Source organism: Vicugna pacos, chromosome 22 (assembly GCF_048564905.1).
Source record: "Vicugna pacos chromosome 22, VicPac4, whole genome shotgun sequence".
In the NCBI taxonomy this organism is placed as follows: domain Eukaryota; kingdom Metazoa; phylum Chordata; class Mammalia; order Artiodactyla; family Camelidae; genus Vicugna; species Vicugna pacos.
In genome coordinates, this window is record NC_133008.1 from 9,459,327 (window position 1) to 9,479,400 (window position 20,074).

Genomic DNA, 20,074 nt, shown 5'->3' on the forward strand with positions numbered 1-20,074 from the left:
TTCAAAAATGTTTTTTTCTATTGGTTTATACTTGAGATGGTGGCAAAAGCCTGTAAAAATAACAAAATATTACCAACTGCAGTACTTTGGATACATTCAGTTCCACATTTTGCCACCTACTTTAAAGAATCAAATCACAGATGATATATACTGTCTCTGAAAGTATTTTACCAACAGCAATTAACTAAAAAAAATAACTTTCAACTTTGTATACTGAAGTGTAGGTTTGACATGTATTCTAACTTAATAATTTAATAATTATTAATTAATGCTAACTTAATAATTAATAGACAAGTCAGCCTTAAAAAAAGTGACTTACTGCTGCTGATTTGTTACCTTTAACCTCAACAAAAGGTTGGTTCCACTCATGATTATATTCCAACCACATGCACCTAACCACCGCTTGCATGGTAGGGTGCAGACGCCATACTTCATTCTAAGACATCAGAGAGCAAAGAAGTTGGATGATGGATCTGTTCTAAGGGTCACTGCTGCTCTGAGTGTCCTCTCAGCATCCTTTGCAGGAAGTGAAGAGGGTGAAGGGATATTCCCCACCCCCCATCCTCAGGTAACACCTTGCTATACCCATCCACGTGGGACTTCAGAAAACTTTTACAGAATATTACAGAATTTACATTCTAAATATTTTACTGAGCCTGAATGACAGCTACCCCTTGCTGTACAGCTTCTTCTCTGAGAGCTTCGACCACAGATAGCATTCCTTTCCTGAAAGCCCATCAGATCTAAATTAAATGCCTGCACCCTCAGTCTAACCCTTGAATACATACTTAGAGCAATTACATATTAGAACTGCATAGGAACTGATACTCCTCTCCAAACACCATCACTTTAACAAGCTAGATGCCCGAGGTCCCTAAACCTCTTGGCAAAGCTTCCACTCATCCTCCCAGAGACTTCCTGCCCATCTTACAGATCTTATTTGGCAAGACTGAGCTCAGCACCGTAAAAGCTGCAAAGCCTCCTTACTCGTCTGGATACCCACCTTGCACCTATTACAATGCCTGGAACATGGAAAGGGTTCAGAAAACTGGGGATGGGCAAAGGATGAAAAAATCTAGAGGCACCCAAGTAAAAATGTAGAAGAGGAGACAGAAGAGAGATTACGACTCTGAGAGAAGTACAAATAAAATGTCGGGGGGGTTCAGAAGGCAGTTGCCCATGGAGTGGTTAAGTGTCCGAGCACTGAAGTCAATCCGGCTAAGCTCTTCCACTCAGGCACTCAACACACACTCAGTGAGGGTCTACCTGGTGCAGGTGATAGATGGATGAGCAAGACAAACACAAAACATGAGCCCTGATCACAAGCAGAGAATCAGACGAGCAAGTAAACAAATGCTATTAAAGAAAAAACACTGGGGTAATCTAACAAAGGATGTGTGCTTGAGGGGGCAATTTCAGACAACTCGGCCAAGGGAGAACATTTTTGAGGAAGCAACACTGAAGCTGAGGCTACAGACCACTGTGTGACCTTAGGCGGGTTCCTCAACCTCTCTGAGCCCTAGCTTTCCCATCTGGATTAGGAAGGCAAGGCCAAGTACCTCATGGGGCTGGACGAATGTGGAAGTAAATGGACCTGAATATCCTGCACACGCTTAGTAGGCATCGTGGCTACTGTCATTCTGAGGAGGCTGGAGGCCTGTGACAAGTTAGGCAGCACAGAAATGCAGGGTCCGAGCCGGGTCACTGCTATGCCAACCACTTGCCTGTGTCTTCCCTACCAGGCTGGGAGTTAGCTGCAGGGCCGGGAACAGGTGGTCTGCTCTGGCCCCGCAGCCCCGCTCTGCGCCAGGGGGAGAAGCCGGGAGCTAGGAGCTTGAGGGGCGGGGGGGGGGTCGGTGCCACCCGCCACCCAGCAGTCGCTCGCGCGCGTCCCCGCCGTGGCCTGTCCCCGCGGCAGCCATCTTGGGTGTCCTCCCCGCGGCGAGTTTCGTCACGCGGCCGCGGGGACAGCGTGGCAGAGCGCGTGCGGGCGTGGATGGGTGAGCCCCCTCCCATCCGGGGGGACCCACTTCACCTCGGGGGTTCAAGGGGACCCCCGGGGCGGTCAGGCTGCTGGAGGTGGGGAGCTCAGGCAGCGGGATGCCCGGGGTCCCCAAGGTGCAGGCACCCCTGGCCCTGGGAGTCCCAGGTACGGCCAGGGGGCGTCCGCCCTCCCAGCCGGGGGAGGAGCGGGGGGGCTCTTCGCAACCTGCCGGCGGCCGCGCGCCCCCGCTCCAGCCCGCGCCCCTCCGCCGGGCCCCCAGTGTCCTTCCCGCCCCCCGCGCCCGGCCCGCCACTCACCGCTCCCCCTGGGCCGCCGCCCGCGCCGCTCTCAGGACCCGCTCGGCGCCGCCTCCGCCGCCACCGGAAGCGCTTGTCCCACCACGGCTGCCCCGCGCGCCGCCGCCGCCGCAGCCGCCCGGAGCGCGCCCCCGTGCGGAGCCGCGAGGCCGGGCCAGGCGGCGGCGCGCGCGGGCCCGGGGACACGGCCTCGCAGTCGCTGCGCTCTGGGCCCCGCCACCCGCCTGTCCGGGCGCGATCGCCTGCGCGCGCCGCCTTTGCGTCTGGCTCCATCGTGAACTCCCGAGCGCATCCTCACCGTGGTGTGGGGCTGGCGCCACGTTTTCCGTTTTGGTTTCCCAGAGGGACGACCCCTTACTCGCTCATTTCTCTGTATCCCCAGGGTCATACATAGAGTCAGCATCCACTCACTCACGTATTTAAACCATTGTTTCCCAAAGTGTGGCATTTGCCACCACTGGGGCTACAAGGCGATTTTCGGTGGTACAAAGGCCATGGGAATCATCCTGGCTGCTGGGTGAATAGGCTATTGAGGAGGTGACGTGGAGGCAGAGAGGCCAGTAGGGAGGCAATGGTGCTTAACCAGCGGAGAGATGATGCTGGCTTGGACCAGGTTGGTAACAGGGGAGATGACGAGAATCATTGGATTCTGGGTATCTTTTTGAGGCAGATGAAATCTAATAAATGGTGAAATAACATCCTGTTCATGGATAGGAAGATTCTATTTCTAAAGCTGTATATTCTTCCCACATTAACTTTAAAACATAATTCAACTCCAAATAAAATTCTGACAACTCTAGTGGGTATAAGAGTGGGTGCATAACTTGACAAGGAGACTGTTAACATGCATTTGGAAAAATAAAGAGCCGGAAATAGCCAAAACAACTCTGAAGAAAAAGAGCGAGGTGGAGTAATCATCCTACAAACACAGAGAGCTGTGTTTGTGCAGGGATCACCAATTAATTAGCTTAGTGCAGCCAAATCGATGCATCAGACATGGACCCTGTACACAGAGAAACCTGCTGTTATGCTGCATCCCAGGTGAAGGGGGAGATTAGATATTTATTAAATGATACTGGGGCAATTGAATCCCTGCTTTCTACCATATTCAAAACTCAGACCGATTTAAGCCCCAAATATGAAAAAACAAAATTCCCCCAATTTTAGGAGACAATACAGGAGGGTATGTTTCTGACCTGGGGATATGGAGACATTCTTAAATAAACACGAAGTGTATGGAATATAAAGGGAAGATTAAAAAGTTAAATCTCATTAAAACTAAAAAAAATCCATGCTCACCAATGATACCATAATAGAAGTGAAAGAGTTCGCGTCTCTCCATTCAGATTGGCAGGAAATATTTTCAATTCATGGATCTGGCAAAGACTACATATGGAGAAAAATGTAAAAAACATTCAGAAATGAATGAGAAGAAAGAGGGGGCAAGCCAATAGAAAAACATACAGAACAAAACAAAAACAACCCCAGGAAACATGCAATTCACAGAGAAGGAAAAAAAATATGGCCCTGATACATAAAAAAAATGTTGGAATCGACTGGAGATTGGGGACTCTGCCTGCATAGTTTTTCTAGATAGTTTTTTTGGTGACACTTCTTATCCTTGGAATTCCTATGAATGTTTAACCAGTTTCTGTTCTTTACCACCCCTGTGCCAAGTGTTGGGCTCAAAAAGATTTAAAAACAAAAATTCCTCTTTCAAAGAGCTTAGTGGCAAGGAGAAAAACATAAAAACAAGTAATTTTTTAAAAAATGATTACATTTCAATATAAAAATTGCCACAGTATAATGTGGACTGTGTAAGTAAGTGCTATGAGAGCACAGAGGAGAGACTGACTAGCAGCATGCAGATGCAAAAGAGGTATAGTTGATACACAGTGTCTCCGTTATCTGTTGCCATGGTAATGCTGCAGCAGAACCACAAAGCCTCAAAAGGATACAAATATAAACATTGGTTTTTATTCGTGCGCGCGTGCGCGCGCGCTGGCTAGCAGTTCTGCGGATCTGAGCTGGGCTCTGCAAGGCTTACTCACGTGTGTGTCAGTTGGTGGCTTTGTGGGTCGTGGCAAGGCTGTCTCACTGCTTGAAGCCATAGCTAGGAGGAGTGGACTGACTTGGCTCTGTTCCAAGTCTCATTCCTCCGGCAAACCAACCTGGGCTTGTTTACATGGCAATGGCGGAGGGAGGGAGGGAAGGGGAATGAGAAAGAGAGACAGAGAGACTACTCACTTTTGCTTTATCCTATTGGTCAAACCAAGTCACAAGACCGACCTAGATTCTTTATCTCTTGATGGGAGGAGCTTCAAAGTGACATTATAAATAGATGTGGTATACAGACAGGTGGGGAATTGGGAGCATGATTTTTCACAAATTCCTTCTTGTGTGTATTTTGCTTTCCTAGCATCCCAGTTTCTTTTGGGGAGCTCCCCACTCTCATTTCGCCCTGGTCAGATTGTCAATCATGGGACTATATCCTCTCATGCCTGCCGCTGTCACGGGTATGTGTCCCAAGCTGAGCCAAACAGAATCCTGCCCTGAATTTATATTCAGACACTGAGAAAATAGGAAGTCATGCCCTTCCTCCACCCCTACTGGGGCTGCTAAGCTGGGAGAATGTGGATCAGGCGCTGCCAGGGCTACTCTTTTTGCCTGTCCGCGGAATTGAAACTGACCTGAAAAATGCAAGAGAGAGAGAAGAATTCTGATGAGGTCACTGCAGGCCCCTGGCTCCTCCAGTCCTGAAGCTAGATCTACCTCCCAGGCTTCCAGTTATAGGAACCCTAAATCCAACCACACACACATTTCTTTTTTTTTTAAAAAAATCATAAGCTCTTTTGAGTTGGATTTCTATCTCTGACTGACTGGGATGTTCACAGAAGTGGTGACATCTGAACTACACGAAACCAAATTTGACAAATCAGGAAAAGAAGTCAGATGAAGGAAGAGAAATGAGCTAAGGTTTTCAGAATAAAAAGCAAATGTCCACATGTTCCCACCATTGTACTCAAATAAACATCTTTCAGAAACAGCTTCCAGGGTTGCTAAAACAACATTTTGCAGCTTCATTGATAAGGAAACTAAAGGCCTGGGAATTCTTGCTAAGCTTGCGCGGACAAAGGTTGCAAAACACTGGCATTCTCATATGGACTTTGAACTGTTCAGGGCATGGCAAAAAACAAAACAACGCTTAAGTCAGCACAGATGGGGGCACATTTCTGAGCATAGTGAAAGTTCAGCGGTCTGAGCAAAGATCTTGCAGACCATATACCACAAGGTGCAGGTTTCCTCAGGGTCCAACAGGAAATTCAGTGAGACAGTATTTTTCTTTTAAGTTAACATTTGTGGATGAAAAATACTGCAAGTCGTATCAGTCAACAAAGAATGCTGAAGCCATCAGGTCATTAGCAGCTGCCACCAACCCCTAGTGAAGACAAGCTTGCAGCCCAGCCTCTGCAGCCACTCACAATGGTGCCCTCTGAGGGGACTCAGAATAAGAAAGGACAAGATGCTGGCCCTAGATAGCTAGGTGCTTGTCAACGGAATGAATTCAATGAGCCCAAATGTTTGCTTCCTCTCATACATAGAAAAGCACTACATTCTTTAACTTGAGATGCCTGGTTTTCTTTAGATAACAAGCAATCTTTTATTGTTCCAACTACCTGGTCTTTGATGTAGAGCTCCTATATATCCTAGCTCCTCCCCTACCTCTTTGGAGCAGTCCCTCAGAGCGATCTGAGAGGCAGTCATCCCTGCTCGAGTCCTCCCGCCAAATAAAACATAACTGTCAACTTCTAGGCTGCGTGTTTATTTCAGTCGACACAGTGAAATCAAAGCCTTAAATTCTAGATTCTATTAGCAATGCTATATATGACGACAAAATAAATACATAATCAGATGCATTTGAAATGTAAGGAAAAGTTCACGGGCACACTCCTTGCTATTCGCCAGCACTCTCCCTGAGAGATTTTTTAGTATGTTTCTTTCTAGGATGTTCTTTTCTTTTCTGACCCAGTCAAACTTCCGTTTCTCCTGTGCTTGAGTTTCTACCGTCTTATGTATGAACATAAGCATGTGGACCCGGGCTTAAGAACACGGGTCTTGGGAGGCAGACCAGCCTGGCTTTTGATTCCATCTCTGCCCTGATCGCCTGTGAGATCCTAGACAGATGAGTTCCTTAACCTCTCTTGTGCCTTCGCTTCTTTATCTCTAAAGTAGGGATGAGGCCAACACCCTTCCTCCTGGGGCTTTTGCGGAAACTACCTGAAATGACGGATGTGGCGAGATTAGCTGAGCGCCTGGCCCCGTGCGAGCCTGGATAATTGAGAGCTGTTGTTATTGGGGTTCTAGCTTCAGGGCTCCTACAGCACTTCAAAAGTCTCTCTGTGGGTACTTACCTCGTGGTACTGAACCATTGCTTTATAGTCCTGTCTTCTCTCTAGACTGTGAATGATTTAAAATAAGAAAATCTTATTCAATTTTCCTGGTGTCTAGCACAATACAGTGCAGGTCGGGTGGTGGATTCAGTATTTGTTTGCTAAATATGTTAGAGCCGTGATGCGCGTATTTTATGATCTGCTTTCTTCACTTAACGGTATGGTTCCTAAACATTCTCTCGGGTGACATTATAATCCTCATCATTCATTCATTCATTCATTCATTCATTCATGCTTTTTTTCAGTAAATGCTTATTGCTCATCAATTCTCCATTAATAATTGTTCCAGGCACTGGGGATTCTACATCCAAAGGGACAGATTTAACCCCCTGCCCTCCTGCAGCTGACATTCTGGAAAGGAGAGATGGACGGTCAACACGGAATGTGCACAGTACACAGTGGTGGTAGGTGCGATTGACAGCTTGAGCAGGGAGGGGTGGCAGGAAGGCTGGTCAGGGCAGAGCTCTGGGGCAAGTGTCCTCTCTCATTTCAGCGGCTGTGGAGCAGTCCAAGGAGCAGCCGTGTCATCCTCCACTCAGCTGAGCCGGGAGACTCTTTGCACACGCGTCACTCAGGCGGGCGAGGACCTTGTGGCCTCCACCCCCGAATGTCAGACTCTGCAACTTGCACAAGAGCCACTGCTGCTCCCGGAGCTGCTTCCTGCAGCCACCGCTGGAATGGATGCTCCACTGTCTGGGCACGTGCATCCGACCGGCTGAGCTGAGGTCACGTGCCAGGGCCACACCAAGTCTTTTCTGTAGAGGCTGATGATCTGTTCCCCACTCACATAGGATGGAGAATTGAATCAACCCAGGAAGTTCCCTCACGCTGTTCCTCAGTCAGTACATGCCTTGATTCCTTGATTCCTCCAGGGGTAACACTGTCCTGATTTCTATCACCTGCTTTCTGTGATCTAACACTAACTTCTAATTAGCTTTATCTCTTCTGGAAGTTTCTCTAAATGGAATCATACAGTATATGCTTTTTCTTGGTTGAAGTATAGTACTGATTTACGGTGCTGTGTTAGTTTCTGGTGTACAGCATGGTGATTCAGTTACAGAGTGTGCATCTTTGAATGTGTGTCTGGCTTCCTTCATTCAGCATGTTTTTGAGATTTATCCATGTTGTTGGATGTAGTTGTAGTTTGTTTTTTCGCATCATGTAGAATTCTGGTTTATATGAAAATACCACACTTTTTGTATCCATTTCTGAATTGATGACCCTTTACGATGTTTCCCATTTAGGGTTATTATGAATAAAGTGGCTGTGATGTGGACATTCAAACTTTTTATGAATGTAAGAGGAGTTTTGTTTGTTTTGTTTTGTTTTTTTTTTACATTTAGTTTGCAATGTTTGGGGCATGTGCTTTGACCTAATTTTTGCCTCCAGAGTGATCTTCCCAAGATCTGATGTTTTATGTCAGTCCCCACATGAAAGCTGGTTTTTGCCACCAGATAAAGTCCAACCTCTGTGGTACGGCATTCAAGGCTTTCTGATACTGATTTACCCCCCAAGCAGCTTCAGGTCCTTCCTTGCACCCTGATGCAGGCACATTGACCAGCTCACTGTTTCCAGGACACACCAGTTTGCTTTATTCCTCTTTGCCTTTGAACAAATTTTGTCTGGAGTATCTTTCCCCAGAGAGTCTTGATTCCTGGACGAACTGATACACATCCCTCAAAACCTAGTTGGAAGACACCTCCTCCAGAAAGTTGTCCTTCAATTTGCCAGGCACTTTATTGTACCCTTCATTGGGTACAGTAACATTTGGTATTCATGTTGTTAGAGCACTTATTTCATCACATAAATTGCTGTGATCATGGGCTGTCTCCTTTTCTTGTCTGGGACCTCTATAAGCAGAAGAGAAGGCTCAGAGCTGTGAAGTGACGTGCTTAATGCCACACAGCTTCTGCGACTCCTGGTCTGCCTGATTCCAGGTTAAATACTCTTAACACTATAGCACATGGTGGATTGCATGCTAATTGCCATGCACAAGGTTAATGGAGCCCAGGGGCTGGAGCTCTAAGGCCCTGAGGGTCAGTAGGTCTTGGTGATGGCACCAGCAGAGTGTGGATCTGGGGCCAAGTGGTCAGGGCACACCCACCAGAGGGCGTAGGGCACACCCACAGAGGGCGCAGGCCACACCCACCAGAGGGCGCAGGCCACACCCACCAGAGGGCGCAGGGCACACCCACCCCGCCAAATTGTTGCCATGGAAATATGAGTTCCGAGGGGCCACATCTTGTGACTTCTTTCAAGAGAAACCAGAAATCCACAGACTATGTAGATTTTCCTAGTTTTTGAATGTTGGTAAGTTAGTATATTAAATACAAGGTAAGACAATCAAAAAACATCCATGGGCTGGATTCAGGCCATTGTTCACTGATCCGCTCTTGGTGCCCCAAGCTTTGTCAGGCAGAATCTGCATTCTGATGATGGGAAGGGAACACGTTGAAGTTAAGAATGATCGATGACTACTTGTAGTCCAGACCGAGATGCACCTGAAAACCAACGCAAATCTCCTGGTCGTCTCTGATGTGCCATTTGTTTGCTGGTTTACTCATTACGTTCTCTGATGTCTCTTGGGTTAAGCCCCATGAGGGTACTGTGGCTGTTAGAGCCGGCAGATAGCTAGACATGAGCAGAGAAAAGGGGACACAGGCCAAAAGGCAGGAATTGAGCAAAAAGGAAGGGGCGTGGGCCAAACACAGGAAATCATACATTATGTAAACAACAGGGGTTCCTGGGCAGACAGAGAAAAGCAGGAACCTCTGGGTGAAAAAGGGGTCACACATTTCGGGGTAACAAGCGGCCTGGAGGCCGACAAAGAAAGATGGGAAAAGGCAGGAATCTCCAGTGTCTGAATGTAACCTTTGCTCATTATGCCCTCATTTCAATAAAATTAGCCTTGCAGATTAGAAGTACCCATCATGCACCGACACCATGACACTTCCGGTCCAGATGAAATAAGGACAAAAACTTCTCCTCTCTCCAGGAAGGTGGAGTTGGGATGAGAATCAGGGAACATGATCTGAAACCCTTTCTCCCCCAAAGAAGACACTCTGGTCCGGGCACAGGCAGGGGCAGGCGGTCTGAGCGGCAGACATGGGGCCTGGAGGAAGGACCAGCTGACCTGCCCTGAGTCCGTGTCAGGGCAGGGCTCCTGGCAGAGGTAATAGATCAGCCAGGGCTTAAGGGGCAAGTAGGAGAAAGTGAAATAAAGAGGCGGAAAAGGACACTCTTCGCAGGGGCAACAGCACGTTCTGCAACATCGAGGCCCAACCAGTCAGGCTGGAGCAGGGAGCTGGGGCCCACGTGTGGAATGATGGGTATGGGGTGGGCTTGGCTGCAGATCTCAAGGGATGGGGATAGGTGGAGAGGGGGCAGGTGTAGCCCTCTGGCACCCGGACAAGAGGGGGCTGCATACGGCTAGAGGGCATTCTCCCTGGGAGGGGGTGAGGTCAAAGCTGGAAGGAGCATCCTCGCGGGTTCCTCCACTGGAGAGCTTAGGAAGAGGTAGGGCCAGGGCCAGGACGCAGGAGGTGAAAATCAAGGGGCCAGCAGAGCAGAGAGGACCAAGGGGCAGCCTAGGGCGTTTCTGGAAGCGGAGCGCAGGCCGCATTGGGATTTCAGGCTGTTTGCCTAAGTTCTACCAGGCACCTTTGAAAATAGTGACTCAAACTTGGCTGAAATTTGGAATCACTTGGAGAGCTTTAAAACTCTCGCAATTTTACCCAATTTCCCAGGCCACAGCCCGGAACAATTACCTCAGAATCTTAAAAGCAGAATCTGGAATCTGGATTTCTAAAGCTACCATGTACAGCCAGGGATGGAGGCCACGACAATAAAGGGATGGAGCGAACACCAGGGAACAGACAGACTCCTCCTCCTCTTGATTCAAAGCGGCCCCTCCACTTCTTGAGATGCGGGGGTGGAGCTGCAGGATCTTCGTGGGAACAGCAGAGTTGACCTGCCATCTGCCCAGGATGGGGGCTGGACTGTGGGCAGCAGGCAGACAAGCCTTAGGCTTTTGTTCCTCAAATATGGAGACAAATGTCCTAAAAGCATTCTTGTTTCGGGGTGAAAACTCAGTGTGTCTCGCATACAAAGCATCTGAAAAACACATCATGAATTGGCTCTTTGTTTAAAAATAAAGCAATGCTAAATATCACTTGGAAGCTAATTATGTCCTAAATAGGTCCTGGAGGCTAAACACAATGTTGATTATGTGGAGAAAGCTGAGTCACTCCAGTACGGGTTTTAAGGAACTGGTTCATTAGGCAAATTAATCATAACGTAACAGGGCAGAAATAAGGAAGAAATAAGACCACGTTTCTTTTTGCGCTGGGTAAGTGCTTGCTGCTCCCTTTCTTCTGAGAAGAATATGGTACCTCACTCGCTCTTTAGGTCCAATCCATCCATCCATCCAATGTGTATCTACTGAGCATCTATTCTATGCCATGACTAGACCAGTGAGTGAGGCTGAATCCCTCCCTTGGGGGAGCTTACTCCTAGGGGGACAGACAATAAAGCAACACATACAGAATTTCAGGGAGTGAAAAGTGGAGTGAAGAAAGCTGGATAAGAGGACAGAGCAATATAGGAATGGGGAGGGGGCCGACCTTAGAGGGGATGTTCAGGGAAGGCTTCTCTGCAGAGACCTGAATGAAGGAGGGAAAGAACCAGGCAGAGGATCCAGCGGAATAGCCTCAGGCTGTCCTAAAAGCAGAGGCTACCGACAATTTTGAGTTGATGCGTGAATTTCTGATAAGACTGTCAATCAGACCTAGGGCTCCTGCTGGCACATACAATGCCTTAGTAGAAGTTACAAAAGTTCTCTGGCAGACAGATTACAAAAAGGCACTCTAACCTGTGACTGGAGCAGCTCTAGGTTGGCCCAGACTGTAAGCAGAGCCCCTAATAGATTCCAGCTCACTCTCACTCCCCTGGCCCAGGCCATCTTTGTGCAGTGCACAGCCTGTCCAACTGTATGCAGCAGCCTTCACTGAAGTTCATTTAAAACAGACTCACCTAAGTCATAGGAAAATAATGAGATGGAATAGACTTTCTTTTGCTGGTGAATTTTTATGGGTTTGAGAACTCTCAGCAAGAAGCCTGAAACAGTTGTGGTGGGATAATATTTTGAGAGATTCGCTGGTTATCTGATTAACTGGTCTCTTTCGTCAACCCCTTTTCTGGTCCCCCTCCTTCCCTTTCAAATGATCAAGATGTCCTGGGCCAACTTCCTTGGTGGAAAGTAGCTACGGGACAGAGAGAAAGTTGTTAGACTCCGGTCATGAACACATCTGAGTCTATGGAGGGTGGGGAGTGGAGACAATATATTTGAAAGAAATATCCCCCTTATATTTATTTACTTGCTGAATCCACATTCTCCATGTCTGTTTTCCTCCCCTCCACAGGCAACAGCGCTAACATAGTATTCCGTACCCTCAGAGAACGTGTAATTTCATTCCACATGTTCCATGTTGTTTTGGGTGCATGATTTTTAAATTACAGAAATGTTTCTTCTGTTGTAGTTCTCCTTTGGTTTCTGACTTTTTCACTCACCGCTGAGTTTGGGGGATCTGTTTTCATGGTCTTCTGCGTATCTTTTTTGTTCCCTCCAGCTGCTGATCCAACCCCTTGGAACAGAGCAGTGACTACATTCTACTCATCTGCACTCCAGGATGACCACCAAGGTGCCTTCCACTTCTCAGGGCCATAAATCGCTTCGTGATGAATGCCTTCTCATATGTCTAGCGAGGGTCCTGTATAATAAAGACCCTGGGTGAGATTTCCGCCCAGGCAAGCATACTTAATTTAGATACGTCTTGCCACAGAACTCTCCAAAATGGCAGCAATATCTCAACACTCCCCAGAGGTGCCCAGAAAGTCTCCTGTTCCTCACATCTCACCAAGAACTGGTGTTATTCACCTCTCTGATCTTCGAAGGGAGTAGACTTCTATATTGTCGTTCTGATTTGCAGTCCTTTGGTTATCAGTGATTTTGAGAATCTTCTCATCTACTTATTAACACTTGCTTGATCATATTCATTGCCTGTTTGTTTTTTTTTTTTTGAAGTCAGGTTTCCTAGCTTTGTTCCTTTGCAGATGTCCCGTGTCTATTGCAAATCTCTTCTCCCAACCTGTCATCCTCCTGTTAACGTTGTCTACAGTGTGTTTGGCTGAAAAGAAATCTTTAATGTTGATGTCATTAAAGGCATTCACTTGTGGCCTTGCATTTTGAGCTTTTGAGGTCTTGTGTTAGAAGGTGTCCCCGAATGCTAGCTTGTAAAGATACTCCCCAGTATTTAATTCTCTAGCTGTGTAGTTTTATGCATCACACTTGGGTCTTTAATCCACCTAGCACCTACTTTTCTATATGGTGTGAGGTAGGGATTCAATTTTATTTTTCTCCAAAGAATGAGCCAGTTTTCACTGCATTGTCTACTCATCTGTGCACCAGGGGATTTAAGGAGTGTGATGTTTACTCCTCCCCGAGGCTGGGAATGATTTCATCAGGCTGTGAGATTCAGCTGACAGCAGAACTCTCTCTACCCTCAGAGAGGTGAAGGAGCATGTTTTGAATGAACCAAGTAGCAAACCAGATTCACATAAATTTCTTATAGCTAACACAGTCCCAGTCATCCTGATAAAAATTTGTGGTGGATTTTATTGAGGTACAATTTATACAAAATAAAACACATGGCTCACAGAAAGTTGTGTGGCTCACTGAGTCTTGGCAGAGGTATACGTACACATATATCTACCAGCGCAATCCAGAGAAAGAATATTTCTATTGCCTGAAAAAAATTCCCTTTGTGCCCCTTGGCAGTCAAGCCCTCACCTCGACAACCACTCATCAGCCTTCTGTAACTAGGTATTAGTTCCGCCTCTTCTAGGATGTCAAATAAGGGAAGTTATAGACTTGGAGTCTTTTGTCTCTGGCTTCTTCAGCTTTGGGATCCATCCACGGTGTTGGGTGTATCAGTGTTTCATCCCTTTTTATTGCTGGATAGGGTTCTGTTGTGCAAATATCCTGCAGTTTTTTTAATCCAGTGAACAGGATTTTTGAGAATAGCTTCAGGAAACGCTACAGCTGCAGCCATACTGGAGTGGGGCTTTTGATCACGAGACCTTGGGGGCAGGACTGTTGTTTATGGGATGTCCTGAGGGTGGTGTGGTTCCTACTGGTGTGCTGGGCATGGTTCTGCTCAGATGGCTCCTCCCGGGAGGGGATGGCCTCTGAGCCTCTTTGCCTCAATTCAGTGGCCCTCCAGACCGTCTCATCTTAGCTTCCTGTTTTGTCAGTTTTTCAGTGTGGCCCTGACACTGACCCTGGGAGGTGGGAGAGGAGGACACGAAGGTTCTGGGAGGGATGGCAGTCCTAATTCCCCCCCCACCCCATTGGCAAATGTCTTTCCTTTTCATTGCTTTTTTCACTGTCCCACACAACATCCACACCAGCAGAGGGAGAGGTCCTTACTGTGATGGGCTCACAGGTCAGTCCTTAACGTTCTTGGCTGCTGCGTAATATGGAAAATCACTTGAAGAAAATTGCCTAGGATTTGCTTTGTGGTGGACAACTAAAGAAAGATGATCACGCTTGTTCTCTGATTTACATCAAAGACTGAAAAGGGATGTTTTTAAAAGGGTCTTGAATGTAAAAAAAAGTCTTGTGAGCAGATTTTTCTGTGTGGTAGCTGAGTCAGAATCAGCACTGTTATCTTGCTTTGTTGAGAGATGCTGAAGTTCATTTGCATAGAGCTGGCGAGAAATTCTGGCTCTTGCGAGGCAATTTCTAGCAGATCTGAAAGTATCTAGACTTTCTGAACCAAAACACTGCCAGGTGTGTATTTGATTTTTAAAATATTGTTTATATGCTACAAAGGCCAAAATTGTGTATGATTCCTTTGGGAAGGATGCCACACTGAAGGGTGCCAGAGCGTGGGAAATGCCTTTGGATCTAAGTTCCTTTTCCCCGCTGAATGGGGCATCTGTGCCCTTACTGTCTAGTGCACTCTATCCAGCACCAGCTCCCCGAGGATTCCCAGTTGCAGACAACAGAGGCCTCTCTTCTTATTTAAACAGAAGGGGATTTGTTAAGGGATTACAGATTGCAAACCTCCAGGGTGTTTGGAGAATCAGGCGTGGTTATGCATGGTCCGGAAGAAAACACAGTTGGGAGAAAACAGATCAAGGATTGTTCTAGAAAAAACCTTTGCCCTAGGGCTCACCCAGTGGTCCTCTCATCTGCTGGTAGCATATCTTCCCTCGTTTCGCTGCCACATCCACATCTAGGGATGTATCAGGCAGGTTGAAACCACTTCACATACTTGTGCCCTGGCAACAAAGGAGTCTGGGAAATGTGGCTTTTAGCTCTTCATCCACAGAGAGGCAAGCTAGGAGGGGTTTGGGGTGGCTGCCGGCAGTGTCTGCCACAAGTACTAACTTGAACTTGGCAGAGACCATAGCAACAGAGGATGGGATGGGAGCCAGAGTCTATGTGGTCTCATCCAAAGCAGAGTTTTGAGCCTCTATTTCTTAATTTATCAGACATGACTAAAAATCCAACCTTACAGGGTGCGATGCACTGCTTGGGTCTCCCTTCAAGGAGTGAACGTAATAGACAACCGCTAGTTAGCGCCTTTAGGATCTGCCTTCATTTTCAAGCAGGAGCTACACTCTTTCTAGGTCAATGACCAGCCATGATGAGAATACAAAGGCCTGTCTATTTCTGCCCAGTGCAGGACTCCCGTGCTGGGAAGTCTTTGCTCTGGAACTCCCCATTGGGTTGAGTGGGCTGAAATGCTGCCAGATCTGCATCACAGTCCCTTCTGTGTCCAATTCTGCTTTCTTCTATTTTTATCTTCCTTCCACAAACATCGCCTCCCATTAAACCCCTTGTATTCCTAATCCCATCTCGGTGCCTTCTCCCCAGGGGACCAGACTGATACACAGGACTCTTGTGAAGATGAAACGAGGCAATAGGTCATGAAAGCATTGGGTGGAGTGCTGGATACACAATTTCAGTGATTTACTCTTTGATTTCTCCCTTTCCATTTTAATCTATGCTTTTTCCAAAAAAAAAAAAATTATGCCCTTTCCACCTTCAAAAATGTATCTTGACTCTATTGACATATGACTGGGTAAAAAAGTTGTGGTATATTTATGCAATGGAATGCTACTTAGTGATTAAAAAAAAGGAATAAAATAATGCCATTTGCACCAACGTGGAGGGACCTGGAGATCATCATTCTAAGTGAAGTAAGCCAGAAAGAGAAAAATACTATATGATATCACTCATATGTGAAATCTAAAAAAAAAAAGAAGAAGAAAAAGAAAAAAAAGAGAACACGATGAACTCACAAAACAGAAACAGACTCGCAGACATAGTAACCAATCCTACAGTTACTAGGGGAAAGGGGGTGAGAAGGGATAAATTTGGGAGTCTGAGGTTTGCAAATGTTAAAACCACTATATATAAAAATAGATAAAAAACAAATTTCTTCTGTATGGCACAGGGAGCTATCTATTCAATACCTTGTAATAATCTTTAATGAATAAGAATATGAAAATGAACATATGCATATATATATATATGCATGACTGGGACATTGTTCTGTACACCAGAAACTGACACATTGTAACTGACTATACCTCAATTAAAAAAGAAAGTAAAAGAAACAAAATTATATGTTGAATTTACCTGCTGCTTTTCCATCTGCAAAGCTATTACTCTAGTCCCAGGTACCATTGTCTCTGGCCTTGTGTTTGTTTTCTGGGGCTGTCATAGCAACACACCACTAATGGGATGGCTTAAGCAACAGAAATTTATTGCCTCAAGGTTCTGGAAACTAGAAGTGCAAGATCTAGGTGTTAGCAAGTCTGGTTCCTTCTGAAGGTTATGAGGTTATTATGTTCCACGTCTCTCCCCAGCTCACGGAGGTTTTCGGGCAGTCTTGGGCATGACTTTACCTGTAGAAGCATCACCCCAACACCTGCCTTCTTCACATGGCAAATCTGTGTCCAAATTTCCCCGTTTTATAAGGATACCGAGTCATATTGGACAAGGGTCCACCCTTCTCCAGAATGACCTCATCTAAACCTGACTAATTATATTTGCAATGACCCCTTTTCTATATAAGGTCACATTCTGAGGTACGGGGATTTGGACTTCAATATATGATTTTGGGGGGGGTGGGTGTTGTGGGGTCTGATGGGCTGGTGCACAGGTGGTAAAAGAACTTACCAAAGACAAAGGGTGAAAATAGAAAAGGAGTTTATTAGGGACACTGTCACAGACAACAGTGGGCCGTACGGATGAGAGGTGCCCGTGCAAGCCCTGAGGGTCAGTTGCTAAGGCCTTTCATTCGGGAGGGTTACATCAGGTACCCAGGGGTCACAAGGTACATGATTGGCTTGTGCACAAATCTCTGATTGCTTGTAGGTGAGGTAAGAAGTCTGGCGTCCGTGAAGGGGCAGTGAGGTTTATGACTCTGTTAAGGTGGAGACGTGGGCTGAAACAAACCAGCCTGAGCTATCGTACGATTAGGCGTTACTTAAGGCTATTAGTTTGTTAGGGGAAACATGGCCAGTAGAGAATGTACTTTATCTTTTGAGGGATCGCAGGCAGATGTCTGAGAGCCCAGGAATGGGGGTCGTTGGACTTTGAAGGGTGCCAACTGTCCCCACAGGGGAGACACAGTTCAGCCTCTCGCAAGAGGATGCAAGAGCCTCTTAATTGGCCTTCCTGCTTCCTTTCCTGCTTTGCAGAATTCAGGGCAATCTTTTGAACACTTGAATCTGATCACTTCATCCTTCTGCCTGGAATCCTTTAGAGGCTTCCTCTCACACACAGAATGCAATCCAACCTCCTCACTTGGCTCCTGGCATCTTCACGCTCAGCCCAGACATCTCCTCAGCTTCATTTCTTATCAGTTCCAGACACCCAGGCCATGCCATTTCCCTCCCACCTCACGGTGTGGGCACTGGCTGTTTTGCCTTTGCTGGGAAGCCCTCCTCTGTTGCTGTTTACCTAGTGGGGTCCTGCATTCAGCCTCAGCTCCGATGTTACTTCCTCAAAGAGGTCTTCCCTGATCACCCTCCTGTAAGTGTGGTATGTAAGTCAGGATAAGTTTGTGTCTTGCTGTGCTGACAGATGGACCCCAGACCTCAGTGACTTACAACAAGGACATGTCCATCACGGGTCAGCTGCAGCCCTGATCCACAATAGCTTCACTCTGGGACAGACTGATCACAGCTTCTACCTGGGACACTGCTGGACTCAGGGGAGGGAGAAGAGAAACAGTGAACCCTGAACTGGTCTTTAGGTATCTGCCTGATAAACACACACATGGCTTCCAGCCGCATTCTATTGGCCAAAACAAGTCACATGGACACTCCTGAGTGCAACAGGGTGGGGATGTATAACTCTCCCATAGGGAGGGCGCTGTAAGTCCCACGGGCAAGCCTGAAGTCGGTGAGCTAGGGAAATATAATATTCTCCCTGGCGAGAGCAGTAAATATTTAGAACTACAGTATAACCTACCAAAAAGTTCATCCCCAATCTGCATTCTCTTTTATTTCCTCTTATTGCTTTTTTTTTTGGTAGCAATTATTACAGTAGTAAATTGCAAACAAATCCATACTTTTTAAAAAACTCCATGTGTGTGTGTGTGTGTGTGTGTGTGTGTTTGTGATGAAGCCCTGGCCCATGGTAGGCTTTTGATAAATTATCACTGAATGAATGAATGTACGAATGTGAAGAAACCTGGAAAAAGAACAGGCTTTTCAATCAGATAGGATTAGGTGTGAATCCCAGCCTGACCTCTTATTTCTATGTGATCTCAGATAAGAGAACAAATATTAACCAAGCTTCAATTTCTTCATATTTAAAATAAGGCTGATAAAACTTTCACCGGAGTTGGCCCATAGGTGGCACTCAAAAACGGTAGTATTTTTTTTCCCACTTTGTTTCTTTACGAGCTATTCGTCTTTTGGTGTGGGTTTCATTTTAACACATGTGAGCGTGGACGTGGTATTTACTGCATTGCACCAATTAGGAAAAAAGCATGTTTGGGCTGGTGTTGATTCAGAAAACTCATTTATTTGGCATTGGCTGTGTTTTGTGACAATGTAACCCAGGAGGACAGTAGCGACCTCTGGCTATGCCACCGTGTCTCATATTCCTTAATTAACCTGCTAAATCTGGCTTTTATAAACTTCTCTCTGTTGATATGAGTGTTATGTTTCAACGGATGAATTTGTTTTTCATGCCTTCAAGTAAAGAAATCTAATTTTTTTTTTGTAATAATGATAATGAGTCCTAGTCCCAAAGCAATGTATGTGATTTTGGAGACTGCTCCCCGGCTCTTTTGTGTTTAATGCAACGATTACCGCTGACATACAGAACACCAGCCATCCTCCAGCCAGCATACAGAGATTATGGTCTTTGGAGTCAGACAGGACCCGCAAGACTCCCGCCCTTCCATCTTTTTCATTTTGTGGCTTTGGACAAATCACTTCCCCTCTCTGAGCCCCCAGTTATCTTGAGTAAAATAGAGACTATGTCTGAATAATGACCAGGCAGGATTGGTGATGAGAATTACATCATGTCCAGAATCAGGACCAGCACAAGTTGGTAGCTTTTTCTGACCCATGGGCTATGGTGCATGTCACTTAGCGGGGGAAGAGGGGAAAATATTAGCGAGAAACTGGTATGAAAATGAGTGTACTGTCAAAGAAATCTTCATCTTGAAGGGCCTGGATATGCAAGGTGACCCTGGGATGAAGTGTCAGGCACAGGTGAAAACACGGTACATGAAGGATGCTCAGCAAATGGCAGATTTTCTTCGTGCCATGGAGTAAGTTTGGGATGCTACCTCATAGAGAGATTGCTGCAGCTGTTTTTTTGTTTTGGGTTTTTTTTTTTTTTTTTTTGGTAGAATGTCAGCATTTCAACTAATATCCTTTGGCCAAAAGAGATCTATCCTGGATGCCTTAGGCTGAAACAGGACTTGATGGTGAGGATAATGGGGAGCTCACACACCAGAAAAGAGTGGGTCCACCTTACCATGGAGGGTCTGGGGAAGCACTCTGAGAGCAGGAACGCACAGACCACCCTCCTGAGGCTGCCGTCTAATGGCTCAGCTCTGATCCCCCGTTCTCTTTATTGTGGTGAAATATACATAACGTAAAATACACCATTTTAACGATTTTAAGTGTGTAGTTCAGTGGCATTAAGCACATTCACATTGTTGGGCAACTGTCACCACCATCCGTCTCTAGAACTTTTTTCCTCTTCCTCAGTTAAACTGAAG

The 20,074-nt window shown here is 46.3% G+C and overlaps 1 protein-coding gene and 1 long non-coding RNA gene across 6 annotated transcripts in view; one reads left to right on the forward strand and one right to left on the reverse strand.

The window, feature by feature from the left end:
• Window positions 1-2,429, reverse strand: part of SFXN1 (sideroflexin 1) — a 33,199-nt gene extending 30,770 nt beyond the window's left edge. For 2 of the 5 annotated variants that reach the window (XM_072947212.1, XM_072947208.1), the window contains exon 1: window positions 2,302-2,429. The gene's annotated coding sequence lies outside the window, so the exon portion shown is untranslated. The remainder of the gene's footprint in view (window positions 1-2,301) is intronic. The other 3 variants (XM_072947211.1, XM_072947209.1, XM_072947210.1) reach the window with 2 other exon arrangements.
• Window positions 1,933-7,365, forward strand: LOC140688408 (uncharacterized). Its single transcript, XR_012063070.1, has 3 exons — window positions 1,933-2,000; window positions 7,042-7,156; window positions 7,246-7,365. It is a non-coding gene; the product is annotated as an uncharacterized lncRNA (long non-coding RNA).
• Window positions 7,366-20,074: the final 12,709 nt, after the last annotated feature.